This window comes from Opisthocomus hoazin, chromosome 3 (genome assembly GCF_030867145.1).
Source record: "Opisthocomus hoazin isolate bOpiHoa1 chromosome 3, bOpiHoa1.hap1, whole genome shotgun sequence".
NCBI lineage: Eukaryota > Metazoa > Chordata > Aves > Opisthocomiformes > Opisthocomidae > Opisthocomus > Opisthocomus hoazin.
This window is the reverse complement of record NC_134416.1, coordinates 79,465,393-79,483,405: the sequence shown is the minus strand read 5'-3', so window position 1 is coordinate 79,483,405 and position 18,013 is coordinate 79,465,393.

Here is an 18,013-nt window from a genome sequence, read left to right as displayed (position 1 = left end):
AAGACTCCACCTAAATAATTCTGCAAATAATTCTTTGTCGCTAAGTGAAAACTGAGTATTTTTTTCCTGGTGCTCAGCAGTCACAATTTTAGTTAGACCTAAAAGTTATATAGTAAGTGTTTATTCCCTGAATGAAGGGGCATAAAAGTCCAAATGTTCATATTTGCTAACTCAAAATTAACATCTGTGGTTATTCTCTATAATAAACTTAATATTTGCTGTGTCTGCAAGTAATCCTTCCAGTAAAATCCATCCTTATATAGAGCAAAGGAAAACAAATAAAAAAGCAGCATAAACACAATCTAAACCAAATGGGATAGGAGATAGCTGTCAAAATGCGTCAGCAGAATTTGCTCACCTTTAAAGAGACTTTCTATGTAGAAACTCCATTACTCTTCATGATCATGACTGAAAACGTGTAGAAACAATATAAAGCCTGTAGAAATAATATGAGAAGCATCCATTCTTCATCTAGTTTTAGACTTTAAATACTCTTCCTCTAGCTTTTGTGTCCTGTTGGCTTCAAGCATACGGGTATACAGAAGTAGCTTGTACAAAGTTAAGCCCATTAAACAGTTGCTGGAGAAGTGTGTTATGGTTTTGAGTGGCAAGGTTTTGGTAGGGGGGGGGCTATAGGGGGGGCTTCTGTGAGAAGCCTCCCCCATATTTGATAAAGCCAGTGCCAGCCAGCTCTAAGACGGACCCGCTGCTGGCCAAGGCCAAGCCAGTCAGTGACGGTGGTAGCGCCTCTGGGATAACATATTTAAGAAAGGGAAGGAAAGTAACTCTGAGTGAGACGGCAGTTATAGAGAGAGGAGTGAGACGATGTGAGAGAAACAGCTCTGCAGACACCAAGATCAGTGAAGAAGGAGGGGGGAGGACATGCCTGAAATGTCAGAGCAGAGAGCCTTCCCTTGCAACTCTGATGAAGACCATGGTAAGGCAGGTTGTCCCCTTGCAGTCCAAGGAGGTCCACGGTGGTGCAGATATCCACATGTAGCCCGTGGAAGGGACCCCATGCAAGCCTTCAGGTGGATGCCTGAAGGAAGCTGTGAACCCATGGGGAGCCCACGCTGGAGCAGGCTCCTGCCAGGACCTGTGGAACCGTGGAGAGAGGAGCCCACACCGGAGCAGGTTTGCTGGCAGGGCTTGTGACCCCGTGGGGGACCCACGCTGGAGCAGCCTGTTCCTGAAGGACTGCACCCTGTGGGAAGGACTCACGCTGGGGCAGTTTGTGAAGAGCTGCAGCCTGTGGGAAGGACTCACGTTGGAGAAGTTTGTGGAGAACTGTTTCCCGTGAGAGGGACCTCACGCTGGAGCAGGGGAAGAGTGTGAGGAGTCCTCCCCCTGAGGAGGAAGGAGTGGCAGAGACAACGTGTGATGACACTCGGGGGGAGGAGGGAGAGAATATGGGAGGGAAGTTGAGCCTGGGAAGAAGGGAGGGGTGGGAGGAAGGTGTTTTAAGATCTGGATTTATTTCTCACTATCCTACTCTGATTTGATTGGTGATGAATTAAACTCCCTTTTCTCCCCAAGTTCAGTCTGTTTTGTCCATGACAGTAATTGCTGAGTGATCTCTCCCTGTCCTGATCTCGACGCTGGAGCCTTTCATCATATTCCCTCTCCCCTGTGCAGCTGAGGAGGGGGAGTGATAGAGTGGTTTTGGTGGGCACCTGGCATTTATCCAGGCCAAATCAAAACAAGTGAGAAACCGTTTTGATGGTCTCATACATTTGTTCACAGATGATTTTAGGGGACGGTTCTGTGATCAGACCTTCAGAGGAGCCTAATGAGGTTAGAAGAGGTCTGCAGGACTATGTGATTTTCATTTAGTTTAGACACTTGCCTGCTAGATGATTTTGAAACTGTCCCTGGTTATCTGTCTGTATGTTAGTACCTGAAATGCTGCTCATTTGGTCCTGTCCCTGAAGATATTGCATACTGGTATGCAGAGGGTGAGAGCTCCATGCTGAGATTTGCTATAGCTGTACTTAAGAGAACGGCCGTTTTATGTCATTTGTGATCTGTGGGTCATACTGCAATTGTGTCTGACGGTAAAACGGAGCTGTGGCTTTGTCAGCCAGACTGGACAAACCCAAATCAACATCACGTGTTAAGAGACTGTGTCCAATTTCATCTGGCAGTTTGTTATCAGTGACTTCAGCTGTGGCCAACTGTGTTAAACCTGTGCTGCCCTTCAGGGGCTGTTTCTGCAGGGTTAAAAGAAAAATAATATATTTAATGCATTTCATTTCAGTACTTTCTGTTAAGCTTTTCTAATTCTTATGTTTAAATGAATAAATAAAGAGGAAATTATAGGATTTGGGGTGCTCTGCCAGGCAGTGTTTCTGTAGAATAACATGATTTTGCAGACTCATTTTCTATAATGGAATGTTTGTCTCTTACCATTATCTGTAGATCAAATCTTTCACAAATCTGCTACAAATTTACAACACAAGCCTGTACTCACATGCAGTGCTAAATTGCTCTAAAACCAGAGAATATGTGCTAAGTACGTATCTTCAACTTGTATAAAATCTAAGCTCATGGCATGTACTTATCTAAGACATAGTTTCTCAAATACTGTATTTGTTTCTTCAAGGGGGGGTGGAAATGATATTTTTGGGGCAGATATTTCACATGTTGATTCTGAAATTAATTGCTGTTGAACCAAGTGGTAAACATTAAACCTTAGCCACATTGTAAACTCTGTGTGTGGTGATGTGTATGTTAAATTTGCTGGAAGACACATACGGAATTAATTTCTTACTTTAGGTCTCACTGTACTAAATCTGAGGTTTTACTATATAATATTGAGCCTCTGAAGTGTAAACTCAAAGGCTGTTACCTCAGTTTTGAGCAATCTCAGCCTGGCCTGATCAGTAGGACTCTCATTAGCAGCTTCATTCATGTCTGTTTAGGTACTTATTGTGCAGTCCTGGTTCTGTACATGGTGTGTTTTCTTTCGGTCAGAATGTCCAAACCTAGGAGTCCAAAATTAATTTTCTCAGCTCAGACAATAATATTAATATTTCAGCCAAATGCTTGTTTTTGATTAGTGATTCCTAACTATGCTGTCATGGATTCCAGAGTGAGACTCTAGGCACGTGGATCTCTCTGCATCATTTCATTTTTGACGGTCTTTTAATGTGATGGTCATATGGGTTATTGTGAAGAGTCTGGTGTGTGCCCTGTGCATGGGCTTACCTGTCTTACAGAGAATCCTGAGATTTTTCTCCCACAACGAGTGATCTTTGGGGTGCAGCAATAACTGGGCGCCCAGCTGTTGGTCCTCCATTGGACACAATGTTTAGAGGTGACAATTTCACACCATGACAACCAGCTGACTTTAAGACCTCTTACATCAGACATTCAGAAATTGAGGTTTTAGTCCTTTTGGCTTTAATCATCAGTACTGCTATGCCAAATTGTTCCACAGCAGAATGAGTTACTGAATCAGGGAGGTTTATTAATGTCTGTATTTATCCATGGTAGTATGTTCTGTTACTTACTATAACAACGTAATTCTTCCCTAGAAGGCATAAATATTTTCAGTTTACATTATCAGTGTAGTCTATTGATTTAGGTCTTTGTCTGGGCTTCTTAGTGGGAAAACCAAGAGAAACAGCAGTTCCTCTTCTTTACTGTGCATTATCTCTTAGGATCGAATGGTGATACATGAAATACTATTTTCTAAGGTCATTCTTGTAAGACATGGCAATATATTTTTCATAAATAGGTGGGGAGCAGCAATGAAGTGACAAAGTGAAAGATTTCTAAATAGGCAACTGTCCTGGGTTCAGCCAGGACAGGGTGAATTTTCACCAGAAGCCAGGAGGGGACACAGCCGGGCGGGCTGACCCAAACTGGCCAAACAGAGCAGGGTATTCCATACCATGTGCCGCCATGCTGGGTTCTGGTGGGGGAGCTGGGCAGCGGAAAGGGAGTCGAGGCTTGGGAGTGCGCGACAGCGGGCAGTGAGAGTTGCTCTCTGCATTTCGCTGTTTTTTTTGTGTATTCTCCTTATCAGTATCGTTGTTGTTGCTGTTCCCTTTGTTTGCTGTTCTGTTAAACTGCCCTTATCCCGACCCACCAGTTTTTGCCTGTTTCTTTCCTTTCTCCAGCGGGGGAGGGGCGGCAGAGCGGCCGCGTGGCCATTTTGTTGCCAGTCACGGCCAAACTGCAAGAGCAACAACTGGGGTTTGCTTTCAGCAAGAAGAGCAGCATATAAATTGATTGATTAAACTGAAAGAAAAACCAGCAAGATTTAGAAGCAATAAAGGTACAAGTAAATACTCTTGTAGATAAGTTGCAGAAAGATGAATTGGTAGGACAGGACTGTCAGCTGTGCATAGTGACCAGAGGTCAGTTTTAAGAGCGGTTTCTCTGTTTTAAGTCACAACCTCACTTCGTCTCCTCATTCCAGTCTGCTTGTGTAGATAATGTCTTCTAGAGGGCTGCAATCTCATCTTTTTTTTACCTTGTCTGTAAATTCTCCTAATAAAAATACTACATGCTAAAGGGATAAAGATGTGGAAAGTCTTTAAAGTCGGTCATAAGCAAAAGGAAACTGAATGTTTTATTTCTAAAATCAAATGTCTTATGTTGAGTTGGATGCGGGAAGGACATGAAACTGGCTGCTGTTACTGGGAGTCACAAATGACTCAGCATCAGAGGAGAAAATCATTACACAACAAACCAGACCGTGAAGGATAAGGAAGCAACGTTGAAAATATTGAGATATTTGCAGGCATCAGAAATGCAGGATATTTTCATAGGGATCTGACTCTACCTTCTAGTCAAGAAAGAAGCAAGAGTATTCAAAATCTTTTTTTGAATCACACACACACACACACTAAGAAAAGATGGTTGTACTCTGAATTAGTAAAGTAAAAGCAAATATTTTTGCAGAGGACAGAAAAAGTGACAGAAAAGTACATTTTGATAATGACCCAAGTGTCACGCTAGGTAAACTTACAGGAAAGAGAGACGTGGATGCAGAAAGCAGGTGAAAATAAATTATACTATTATATTATATCATAATAAATTATATCAGAAAGGCCACTTTTGTGTTCGTATGTTTTGGTCATTCTGTGGCACTTTTAACTCTTTCTCTTTAGTGGTTTGTCTAAAAGACAAAACTACAGACTTTCTCAGGTCTCTTTGGTAACAAATCACATTTTGTTTGAAACACTGATTGATAAGATGGTTACAGGAAAGCAGGAAAGTAAGAAGTGTCATTTAACACTGATATTTTTTTTGTTCAGCATGAATTGTCACAAAAAATCTGTTCTTTCAAACGTTCCAGATAAGAAAATAGGAGTAAAAAAAAAAAGACATTTTTTTAGAGTACTTTACTTGTTGTAAACACAAATAGACTTCCAAAATGTTAAATACATTCCTTTCTTTCTGTATACACAGTATTTCCTAAGAATGTGCTCCTCCAAACCCCTTCCTGAAAAAAACCCTGACAAATTTATGCAAATATGGCCTCATTTAATATAAAATGTCTGGCTTGTAGCCTAATACACCGTGCAGAGAAATGGTAATCAAGTTGAATTATCATTTTTCAGACCTCAAGGTTAAAAAGAAATATTTCATCTGACCATATTTCATGTTTTAAATCTGCATAGAATATAAAATACATTGCAGTGCTACTGCACATATCCATGGCTTTGCCATCCTCAAAGGTTAATTATTTTTATGGGACACCAATACATCCTGTGCCCACTGTTTTTTACATTGCTCCTGGTGGATAGCCCACTTCTTACAACTTATATGAAACATCCTGGATCACGGTACTTTTAAAGATTATTTTATGTATGTGTTTTCTTCCTGAAGTCCTGTACACATTTCTGATTGAATGAAAATGTTGAATTTAAAATGTCCATGAATGAAATGTTTCTGTTCTTACAGAAATAAACTATTTAAGCACATAATGAGCCTCAAGAATAATGGTGAACCTGTTGATGTCATACGAAAGTGAACACCTCAGAAGAATCTTGTCTGAACTAAGGATGTGATCATGGAGTAGTCAAGGCCCATGATAACTTTTGGTTAAGATGTGTAATTAACCTTTACCTACATATAATGGATTCTTACCTTTTAAACTTACTCCAAACCTTCCTGTCTTCAAGCAGCTGATGATTTGGAGTAGATGAAACAAAAACATCACCTATTTTCTGCCCACCTCTCTTGTATATGTAGATTTGGAATGATACTATTTCCATGTATTAACTGATAATCTGGATTTAGAACTATCAGAATCAGAATGTGATCCAAAAACTTTCAGGAAGTTTAGGCCCAGTAGATACCTTTACAAAAAAGTAGTGGGTTTTTTTGCAGGGGAAGGAAAGGGGTTATGAGTGAAAATATTATTTGCCTCAGTTTGTTGTTTTAAAGTGAATGTTGAGAAGCTAAGAAGTTTCAAAATTATTTACTTTATTTACAGCTCTCAGTTTGAATCAATTTTTGAAAAGTCTTTCCAAACCCCAGTCTGAGAAAGCAAAATGTAATGCCTATGGAAGGTTGTTTATTTCAACTCTCTTTGCAGGGAAAGTGTAAATGCTTCATGAGCCCTGACTTCCTAGTAAGCATTATTCCATTGTGACTGACAGCACAAAGGGCAGCATAGAAATAGTTTTTAAAAAAGATTTAAGACGAAAACAATGTCAGGGTACAGCTACAAACTAATATCTGGGGACTGAATAGAACAGTTTTCCTTTGATCTCTTAAGAGCCTGAAGTTCACATCCTTTTCTGTATACACTTATCATTTTTCCAAATATAACAACAATTACATGTTAAGTTTTTGAGCGCTTACTATGGACAATGCATTTAGAAAACATTTCGGAGCATATGCGTATTTTTTAAAAATATATTTCTTTCTGGAGGACATTTCAGTATAACATCTTTTGCTGCTAGACATGCCACATGTTCTTGCAAGATAAGAGAAACAAGAATTAATTAACATCTAAATGATATCTATTTTTAATGGTAATTATGCTCAACTACTGTATGAATATTTTCTCACACATCACCCAGTAGTTTCAATAATCTACCTTTTAATATTTTATTGATCTATATATATATATAAATATTCACCAACATGGTTTTAAAAAGATTATAATTTTACAGCTAGATCATTTCCATGGTATGCTACGAGGAACACTGCAGATGTTCACAAAAATATTAACTACATTAACTGTGTTTTTTGTCTGTTACATTTTCTGGGCCTGTTAAATATTGCAAGTTTTTAAATCATTTTTTTAATTTTTAAATTTTTATGTGTATCTTTTGCTGTGTATTCAAGGCAAACAAACACTTTCGGACAGCTAGGTCAGATCCTAGAAGACTACCAGAATTAATGGAGAAAAAAATCAATGGACATTGGGGCAGGCCTCCGATAACCACATATAAATGGACAATATTGCCAGTGCTGCTTAATATTGGCTGAAAAACACCAGGCCGGAGAAGAGGGATTTTCCACCAGCCATCAGCTTTCGGTTCCTTCATTTATTCAGACTCCCCCACACCTGGGTTCTTTTGCTTGGAGCTGTACCTTGCTGCTTGCATTTATGGATCTTTTAAAGTGTTTGATCTACTGGGTACAAAAAGTTTGATCTGTGCTTCCCAAACACCTTTGATAAAAAACCCAAACCAAAACAACATCTTTTTTTCCGATGTACCTGTTTTTCAATGGAAGTACAGAATATGTTAATAGAATTACCATGGACTTAAATTCAATGCATCCAAATGTAGTCTTTGGTTGTAAAGGAAATGTTCATGCAAGAGATTTTTTTAAATATTGGATTGATTCTCCTCTCCATTAATCACTCACCATTTGTCACATCATGTAAGTAAGATAAATTTAACATCCTTCGAAAGAATGGTCTAAATTATCTGAGATACATCTGAGATACATAGGTATGTGTTGCAGCAAGAGACCCAAGATCTTTCTTTCTTACTAAGGACAATATACAACTTTTCTTTGTCTTAAAAGAAACATGCCTTCATGCACAAAGGAAACGTGTTGTCCTACTCCGACCACACAGACAGAGGTGCCCAATTTAAATTTCTTCATCACCTTCCCAGTTTCTGTTCTGCCTAGCTTTTCTAAGTAGTCCATAGTGTAGACCTCACTTTCAGCTCTGAAGTAATCGTATCTTTAAAGAAACTTATGAGCTAGATTTGACTACAGTGTATTTATTATATTAACAGACTTGATAGGCAGAAGCTTGTTGCTGGTTTCTCTATCATTTTTTGTGCAAGTGTTCTAACTCGTAATCTTGCTGATGAACATATGTATTTCGATATATGCGTATATATGTCACATAGTTCTTATGAAAACCTGTATTATTGCTCCTGTAAGAGTGATAGTGTTTTCTTCTGTATGAAAACATAGCAAGGCCCTCTTAAGTTTTACCCACAGGATTTTTCTCATCAGCAATTAAAATCTCATATTTTTTGAAGCAGAGATCTGCAGACAGTTTGTTACCAGTTCAGTGAATATTGTTTCAGCCAACATTTTGATAGAGGGAAGAAATAACAATCTTTCTTGTGTGTTCTTTGATATTGACAGATCACTTTCAGGTTCTTTCCTCCAGCAGAAATAATGCATCTCTGCCCTTTAAAATGATAACTGCTATCCTGCAGCGATCTTCCTTGAGTCTGGTACTATTTGCAATCTATTTACATTATCTGGATGACATAATTTTCCATGTTCAAGCTGTGAGACCACTGTTATATTCTTGATTTATTGTATTCCATAGTTCATAATGCCTGCTGGTAGTATTTTTCAGAGTTATGTTTAACAAGACTAAAAGAAACACAAAAAGGCAGACTACAAAATCTTCAGTTTCCAAACAACAATATTTCTGTTTCTGGCTGAATAAGTATTTTATTTCATTTATTTGTTTCTTTGAGGGAGGAAAAGCTGAAAAACTTATTTCAGAAGTTAAATACCCTTAAAGAAAATATCATATCACTGAGATTGTAATTTTTCAGGCAAAAACAATCCTTAAGAATGATGATTAAAATGTTTTTAAAAATAGAACTGTGGTTGTGTCTGGAGCTTAGTAGAGATTGTAGTCTTATGAGCCACACTTTCCATTTTGGACATCCAGTAAAGAGACCTAAGTACTAGGAAGTACTTCCATATCACTGTTTTTCCCCCACACTGCTTTATAAGCACAGGTGGAGTAAATAATCACGCTGTCCATTTGAAAACTCATCCCTTGTAATGCAGAATAAGGAAAAAGCAGTTATTGCAATGCTAGGAATGAGACAAATATTATGAAAGCTAATACTGTGCAATATTGTAATAATTTTCATGCATTTGCACCCAGAATTTACAAATAGGCGATAAAGTTTTCTTTTGACACAAAAAAAAATTCATGTGGATACATTTCTGGGATACATATATTCTGCTATGAATTGATAAGCTGCAGTGTGCTCTTAGGAACCACTGTATAACTGAGAGTTTTAAGTATATGCTGTGTACAAATTAGGTGATGAAAAAAGAAAACAAACAGCATTAAGGAAATGAAAAATTACATTCTGAGTTGGAGGAAGAATATGAAAAAACATTTTAAGTGTTGACAGACAGGAAGTCTGGTGAAAGTAATATAGCACTACTACAGAGTTTGTGATATCAATGCAATCATACAATTTATTACACCAATTTCTTCTCAGTCAATTCTGTACAATAACAGACATGTAATTTATAGCATCAGTAGTTTTGGGAGGAACTAGGTGCTGACTTAGTGGGGTTAACTGCAGTTACACATTTTTAAACAAAATTTTGGCTGCTATTCTTGCCATCATTCTTCTTTCTTGCACGCATAATGCATATGAAAGATAATAATGTTGTAAAAGATAGTTTATAGCACAAAGGGAAGCATGTATGTCATAAGCCAAGTTTTATAGTGTATGACAACATAGCCATTGATTAGATTGGCTCAGCCTCAGCTATATAAAGAAAATACATTTTTTTTACCCATCTCAATTGAGAAATCTTGTAATGAATGTGATGTTAGTGGAATAAAACATGTTCTCAACTCAACATGCAGACTTCATTGGCTGCAAATTAGCATGCTATGGAGAAACGAGATATGCAACTCACAAATATGTAATATATTTCACTGCAGGTTGTAGATCTGTTGGGATTTATGATTTGCCACTGCTTTTCTGCCTTCATATCTGGATCCAAATTAACGACAGACTGGCCCTGGATTTGCTGATCTTCCCACATTAAAGTTATGGCTCCAAATGTATTAAAGATGGAAAAACCTGCCCACAATCACTGATGATCTTTTCCGTTTCTTTACAGCAATGTGTGTTTGCTTTTTGAAACTGCCAACAGTGTTACAACTGCTTCATGCATTTGTATTTAGAGTGAGCTTGGAAAATTGAAGAAAACGAAAGACAGTAAAAAGCAGTTCACCTAGAATCTCAGGAGGCTTTGGTGACCAAAAACAAGATAGTGGCTTTCTGGGTGAAATTACAGAGTATTCTTGGATGGGAGTGAAGGGGAATTTGCTCCCGTGGCTAACATGGTGATCTTTTGAGAGAAAAAATTCTCAAATTAAAAAAAATAAAGGGTAGGGGAGTTAAAGCTGTGCATACTGTGAATATGTGTCTTATTGTCTTATGTTTGATACATTTTTCATTTGGAAGAGTAATCAGGAGCTTGTATTTTATTTTGCAGATTAATTACTTCAGGGCACCTGGGCCATATAAGTCCTCTTTTTCTCTTTCTGTTTTATTATTCAGAAGTGGAGGGGTGGCGAAAAAGTGGGGAAATAGTAGGGAAAGGCACAAAATACAGAATAAGGCTGCTGTAGCAGAAGTAACGGAAGGCAGGTGTTATTAAAGGCTGGGATATTCTGTCATTTTGCCTGGGATGTTTTGTCTGGAATATTTCAAAAGGTGGTGTGGATCAACCCTAACCATGGTTGCAGGCATTGCACAAAGAGCAGTCATGTTACCTACCCCTACCCATGGTTTTGGTTGTGGTGATAAACAGTAAGAGGGCTGTCACTAAGGAACAGGTGATACTGCAGTAGCCACAGGATGAATGATATCACTGGCATGTGTTTGAAAACTTGAATTTGGGCTTGTGTCACACATCTTTAACATTTTCTGTGCAGAATAAGAGGAGTCTGTTCCCTGCTCATAATTCTAGAGTTTTTAGTGAATGTAGATCGCTACAGAGATTCCCTGGAAAAACCTGTCATGTACAAGATAATGTATGAATAAGGAAGCATAATTATTTAATGTGAGACAGCTGTAAAAAACTAAGAGCAAATCATGGACAAGATTTGAAACATCATGGAATACTGGATTTATGCGTTTCTTTACTTTGGAACCTGGTTTCATGTAGATCATAGTGGTTAAACCAGAAGCAAAGGGAGATTTCAAAATTTGCACATATTTCATTCAGTTAACACTGATTAAATATGCAAAAAAGTGCCTCAATCTTAGCATAATTTACATAACATTTCATTTGTAGTTTTTTGCTACTTATTCTTGAATGTTGTTAAGTCACAAAAGCGGTGTGATTTCATGGGAACCAAAGTTTCAGGAAATCAAAATATTTATTTTAATGAAAAGAGCTTTGCATAATCTTTCACAAAACTAAGGGCTGGAACTCTTCACCTTAGAAAGAAAAACTAGGAGAGGGTATGTTTAAAAGGTAGAAAAAAATTGGCTTCTCTTGCACTTAGTGGGACTCAGGAAAATTTAAAGGTCAGAAGTACCTAGGGCTTTGGGAGAAGAGTATGCAGGGAAACAAGAAAAGGTAAGAGAAGAAGAGGGGAAAAGTGAAGGAGGCAACAAACTGGTATTTTGTGGCCTAATTATTTTTACCACTGATGGTTCAAACCGTCATCTAAAGTTTCCAAGTAACTACTTCATCAATTTAAAAATGATAGGTCCTTTCATATTAATTTCTACAGATATATCATGTTAAATTAAAGATCTTAAAGCAAATGAACCTTGTTTGAGATATTTGATTCGAAAAATGTGCTACAGACTTCTAACTGAGCAAAGACAAGGACTTTGAGGAATATTGTGGGTTATTTTTTTCAAAATATGTGCTGGCTGGCAGTTCTGTTGCTGTGCTTTTTCCTTTTTCTTTTTTTTTTTTTCCCCAATAATTTCTTGATCTTCCAAAGTCAAATGAGGTAGCAGTAATTATTAACTTGGATTTATTAGTGATTTTAATCTGGATAATGAAAAAACAGCAGCCTTTAATTTTGCATAAACTTAATCCTACTTGGAACCATCCCAGTAAGTTGTAGAGTTGAAGAGTTCTTGGAAATAAAATTTGGACAGCTCAGAGATTCAAATAATGATTTTTTTTAATTAAGAATTTTTAAGTAGAGAAGCAAAAGAAACCCAGCAAACTAACTAATTGGGAAATGAACAAGATATTTTTTTAAACTTCTGCTCAGTAATGATTTACTTTTTGGTTATAATTTGTTCTAGGAGGAAGCTTTTCTTTTGACATGGAAAGAGAAATCAGACATAATCTGTGCTGTTGGACTAGTTGTACGGCTCTGCCTTTGCCTTGGTCTCACACAAATTTTGTTCTATTTATTTTATCAGAAGACTAGAATAAAATCACAATGATAATTATTACTCAGTGGGCGAAATACAATGTTTTAGAGACATGGTTAAGAGTTATTTGATAATTGAGGCTTTTTTTGGAAAAGTGTAGACTGCTCTTGTAGTTATGAACAAATAATATTTTTGCCTGGTAATTGATTAATTTTTTAAAAAGAAACATTTTTAAATATCAGATCATCTCATTATGATAACTCCATGGCAGCACAACAGATATTTTTTCCCCTTTTTGGAGAACAGAAATTTGACATGCCATTATGCTTGTTAGGTTAGAAATTTGACATGCCATTATGCTACAGCGGAAGATTTCCCCAGTTTCTATGAAATGACACATGATGAACTGTTATCACCCTAGTCATTATACTGTACAGGTAGAACATTGTTTTTAAAGGCAATTACTAGCTCCCCAATGTATTTACTTGCAGTTTTGGAGACAATAGCAGATTCTTTTTGAAAATAATTTATCTGAGAGAGTTGGGGTTTCTTAGGAATGAATGAAAATGTTTAGGTTGCCTGAACAATAATTTCATAACATTTGATTCTTATTTCCATCCATGACATACAGTACTGCAAAGCTAAATATTTACGTATACAGATATTTCAGGGCAAAGTTAAGTTAAGATGCCGGCAGGTTCCTGTATCTTTGACTTTTAGGTCAAATATCCATCTCTGAGTTTTAGGTCAAAGACAGTGTCTGATGCATTGTTGCTGTGTAGTTCTCTAAGTTTATGATGTATGAATCATTCTTGATAACACAAGTATAAATAGTGAATTTTTGTCCTAAAAAGATGTGCAAACACATCTTGAAAAGGCACAGTCATTGAGAAATTAAACTGTTTATGACAAAGTAATTTTCACAAGCAATGTACGCTTATTTAAGTCGGGATATTAGTGTCATTCTAAGACCTTCAGTTCCCATTGAAATGTTCAGAACTGAAAGATTTTGATGTGGGAAGAGGTGAGAGAGAAGACAAATGTATCAGAAATTTTGCAAAAATAACTGAAACCGTAGAATTCTGGTTCCTTTCCCCTGTGATGGTGTATTTGGAATTAAATTATTGACTAATCCAGCTGTACTGTGAAAGTCCTGTTTGCTTTGCTTGATGGTGCACCTTGTAGAATTTATTTGATAATGGAAAATTTCATTTTTCTTTAATGAAGTTCAGCTTTTAATTGTTACAGTGAAACCTGTATGCTTACAAATCTCAAAAAGCAGTGAGGGAAAGAATCTTCTTTGTTCATATGTGATTTTATCCTAGGGTTTGTTTCTAACTTCATTTTACAATTTTTTTTTTCCCTTCTGATTTGTGATTTTTTGCATGAGCCTTACTAGAAATCATGATCAAATTCATTCCTGAGTGTGAGAAAGATTACCCGTATTCTATCTATGAAAGTATGAGATGAAGCAATAAAATTCTTGTTGTCAAAAAGTTTGAATTTAGATCAGGGGTCCTAGGAAACATATCTGTAAAAAACACAGTGAAGAAGACCATCAAAGACATCTTATTTTTATGACATGTTGAAAGGAGAGAGAAAAAGAGTGAATGCTCTTGCAGCTCAGTAATAGGCACTGTTTCATTTGAACAGGAGACAAATATGACAGTGACGTTTATATGCCATTCTCTTAACCACTTGCCTGACTTTCTCCACCTCAAGTAGAAAAAAAAATCTGTCTCTAAAGAGAACAAAGGAATAAAAAAGGTAAAATGAGAGAAATGCAGAAATAGAATTTTTCATTAAATATAGCTGATGAAACCATTTCTCATAACTTTGCATCTCATTTGGTAATGAAGAATAGGTTAATGTATCACAGAATGGATGACAAGTTTACCAGTTTGATGCACAAACACACAGAGGTTGCAGTGATTTGCCCTACAAAGGATCTCAGAGTGTTGAATAATAAGGGGTTTGCTTCTGCCGCTTGGTTTTATTTACAGTTCCTTTTACACAAAACCTAAATGTCTGCTGAGTTCTCACAGAAGTGACCTGTGTATGTGGAAATCTTGCTCCTCAAAGTTTGCTTAAACTTGATCCTGTTCTTTGATTACTACTCATCTAAAATACCAGCTGTTTTTGTAAAATGGTATAATTTCTTCCTTTTTTTTAAAAAAAAGCTCTTTTTACTTTTCTTTTTTTTTTCTTTTCCTTTTCCCTTTTTCTTCTTTCTCTTCCCTCTTCTTTTCCTTTTCCCTGTAAATATAACCTCTTTGGGAGTCTATCACTAGTCCTTTCACTGCTACAGCAGTCTGTAGTGATGAGGAACCAGTTCATTGCAGCTCATTGCCCCTGAATCATGAGTAAGGTGTATAATTCCTGGATTCAAGTGTTTTAGAGAGCCAGCAAACAGCTTTACCTTTAATTGCTGACAGCAGCACAGTTTCTCCAAGACATCTAATTGCAGTATTTGTTTGCCTCTGACATTGTTTAACATAACAACTTTTTACTTTCTTAGACCCCTTCCACAGCTCCCTTGTGACCACAATTTGAGAAACAGTCAAGATATTTCTCTCTAAAATATTAGCTTTAGAAACATTTGTGTGGAAACAGTAGGTGTAGGAACATACAATGTGGGCAGATCTACATGAACTGAGTAAAGAGAACTATTTTGGCTGGCAGATCCAGATGGTTTGCAGAGATAAAACTCTTTTTTTTCCCCGGAGAACCGAGGCAGAATGAGTTAGGACTAATGGATATTAGACTTCAGACATAAAGTTGTATCTTGTAACAGAATGCCTTGACATTTTTAGAGCAGAGTTTCTGATGGGGAAGCACAGGCTGGCAGTGAAGTGCACACACATCCCCAGAAAGGGTGCAAAACACCTTTAAGGCTGTGAGTTTTGTGCTGTGATGAGGTGCTAACTGGCTTTCACTGAACTACAGATTGATCTGGCTCAGCTATCCTCCTCCAGTGGACTCTAACCTAATCTGAAGAGATTCAAGAGCTCAGAAAGCAATGAGAGCAGAGAAATGCGTATTAGAGTTTCATTAGCTTCTCTTTGCTACTAGCTTTCCTTCATGATTTAAGTTTGGAGACAGCTGCAGAAGGATCTTCTTAGAGCATATCTGTGTGCTTTTCAACATACTCCCATTAATAGGTATGATCTAGTTTTGTAGGGACAAAGAACCTGTAAACGGAAGCTTAATGAATCGCTGTTAAAGGCTGTGCATGGGTTCTTTTCCTTATAACATCCTAATGTGAATAAAATATTCTCATCCCTTTAGCTAAAGTTAGGGGAAGCAAAATCAATTGATTGTAACTCAATCTACTAGCCTGTTCATTTAGAGCTAGTGCAAACATTGCTATGCAACACTGTGCGCAGCCTTTCGTTCAAACAGCAGACAAATAGAGCAACTCTTTCTTATCAGCCCTTTTCCATTTTACATTTTGAAATGATACATCTTAATTTTTAAACTTTATTGTTCAATGGATTCCTTCTAATCTCAGTGGCCATGGTCTGATCAGACATTTTATGACAGTTTGGGGAATGTTTTATGGTATGACTACTAGTAACGTGAATAATATTAGTTTTTCTTTGTTAGCTACTAATATTATTTACTAATATTAATGGACTTTTATTTCCTTTTCCTTCTGTCTGTGCACCTCACAGTATCTTCAGTTCTGTTTATTAAAAAGTGGTATTTTTATAAAGATGTTTCACAGCAAGAACATTTATATGGTGGTGTTTGGGACCATTATGGGCCTCCAGTATTGAACTGGATATATTACAAGAATAAGCCTTGCTGTGAAATTTTTGCTTTTTCCAAGGCAATTGGGAAATAGCACTAGAAATACTGTTTGCTTCAGGGCTGGATGCACTTTTTTCTTATAATAATTCTAGCAGTCTGACCCTGACTGTGCACTGTCATTTCAGAAACGAAAAATAATGAAATCACAAAAAGATGAGAAACTTAGACGCCTAGGCAGTCCTTGTTATTTTAGCTACATTGGTTCACCTATCTCTAATGTAAATGTTTCAGATATGAACTGCTATCAGGCCATGAAGAGAGCCAAAAACTTGATGATTGTACAGGAAACAGTGCCATGAACTGACAGGGAAGGGTGCAAAAAAACCCAAACAATCCTCCTCTGAATTAAAAAAAAAACCGACGCCACCATTGAAACCTATTTCTTACAATAGTTAATGCTGACATTTCAAGCTTATGTTGCTCCTGAATGAATATGCCACACATCATGCCTGGTGAAAAGCGGGCAATGTAGCATTTCATTAGCTTCCTGTGACCCATCATTGCTTGATTTCAGTACACAGAGGTGTAATGAAATGTACACCAAGTGGACTAGAGAAGATAAAGCTTTGAAAGACAAATGAGAAAAGAAGAACTTATAACTGCGTGGTATTAGAAGTCCTTTTCAGTAAAGGACAAAAGTGAGAAAAAAGACCTATGGGAGATGATCTTGCAGCAATTACTGATGTTGAAAAGAAAGAGTGCTGCAAAGGGAGTGTAGGCAGGGCTGCTCCATGTACTTCTGCAGCAGCCTTTTGCTTACAGGTTTATAACATTCATTAGGCTACACCATGTGGTCATACTCTTAGCTGGTGTGGAGAACAGTCCTCTCAGAGAGCTGAATTCACAGTCTTTACAAGCTGATGCAAAGATACCTTGCTCTTAATTAATGTTCATTTCTGTTTGAGTATTCAGGTTGGATTTGAAAGAGTTCCATTGTGTGACGAGTTTTACGAAATTTAGGGAGATTAAAATTTAGCGTTGCTTCATCTAATGAACTGAATAGAAGGCTAGAAAGCATGAAGATGTGTTTTCTTCCCCCAAATCCTGATACGGACTCCCCCATTGTGGCACAGAGCAAATCATTTAGCGCATATCAAGTAAAGATTATGGTATTGCTTTCTTGTCTAATTCATAGGGCTGTTATGAACTTTGGTGAAGTAAGGTTCTTTATAAAAGAAAATAATGTATTATTCATCACTTTTCTGCATCTGGCCTTCTTAGTGGGTGTAAAAGCTTCTGCCTTATGTCACAGATGGGCCTTGGTGACACAGAAAGGGACAGGCAAAGGGACAGTTAGTCAGATCTCTTCTTTTTTTAGTAGAAAAATGTTTCTTGTACCAGATTCTTACACTGAATTTTCCTCAGTGATATTGAGCAAAGTGTTTGGCATCTTTCCTTACAAGGGATCCTCCAGCTGCCATGTGTCTGAACCTGGTGCTTCAGTCATGGCAGAGAAAAGTGGAACATGGGTACTCTCAGCCCATCTCAGAGCCGGGGCATGCAACACTTGTGACTGTATTTCGCCTTAGATTTTCAAACTCTCTGCTTCTATAATGGGTCCAAGTGTTGGCGTGGGTTACGGATCCGTTGTAACGATGTGACCCCAATATGAGTATGATCGTTCACCTTTATTAGTCAGC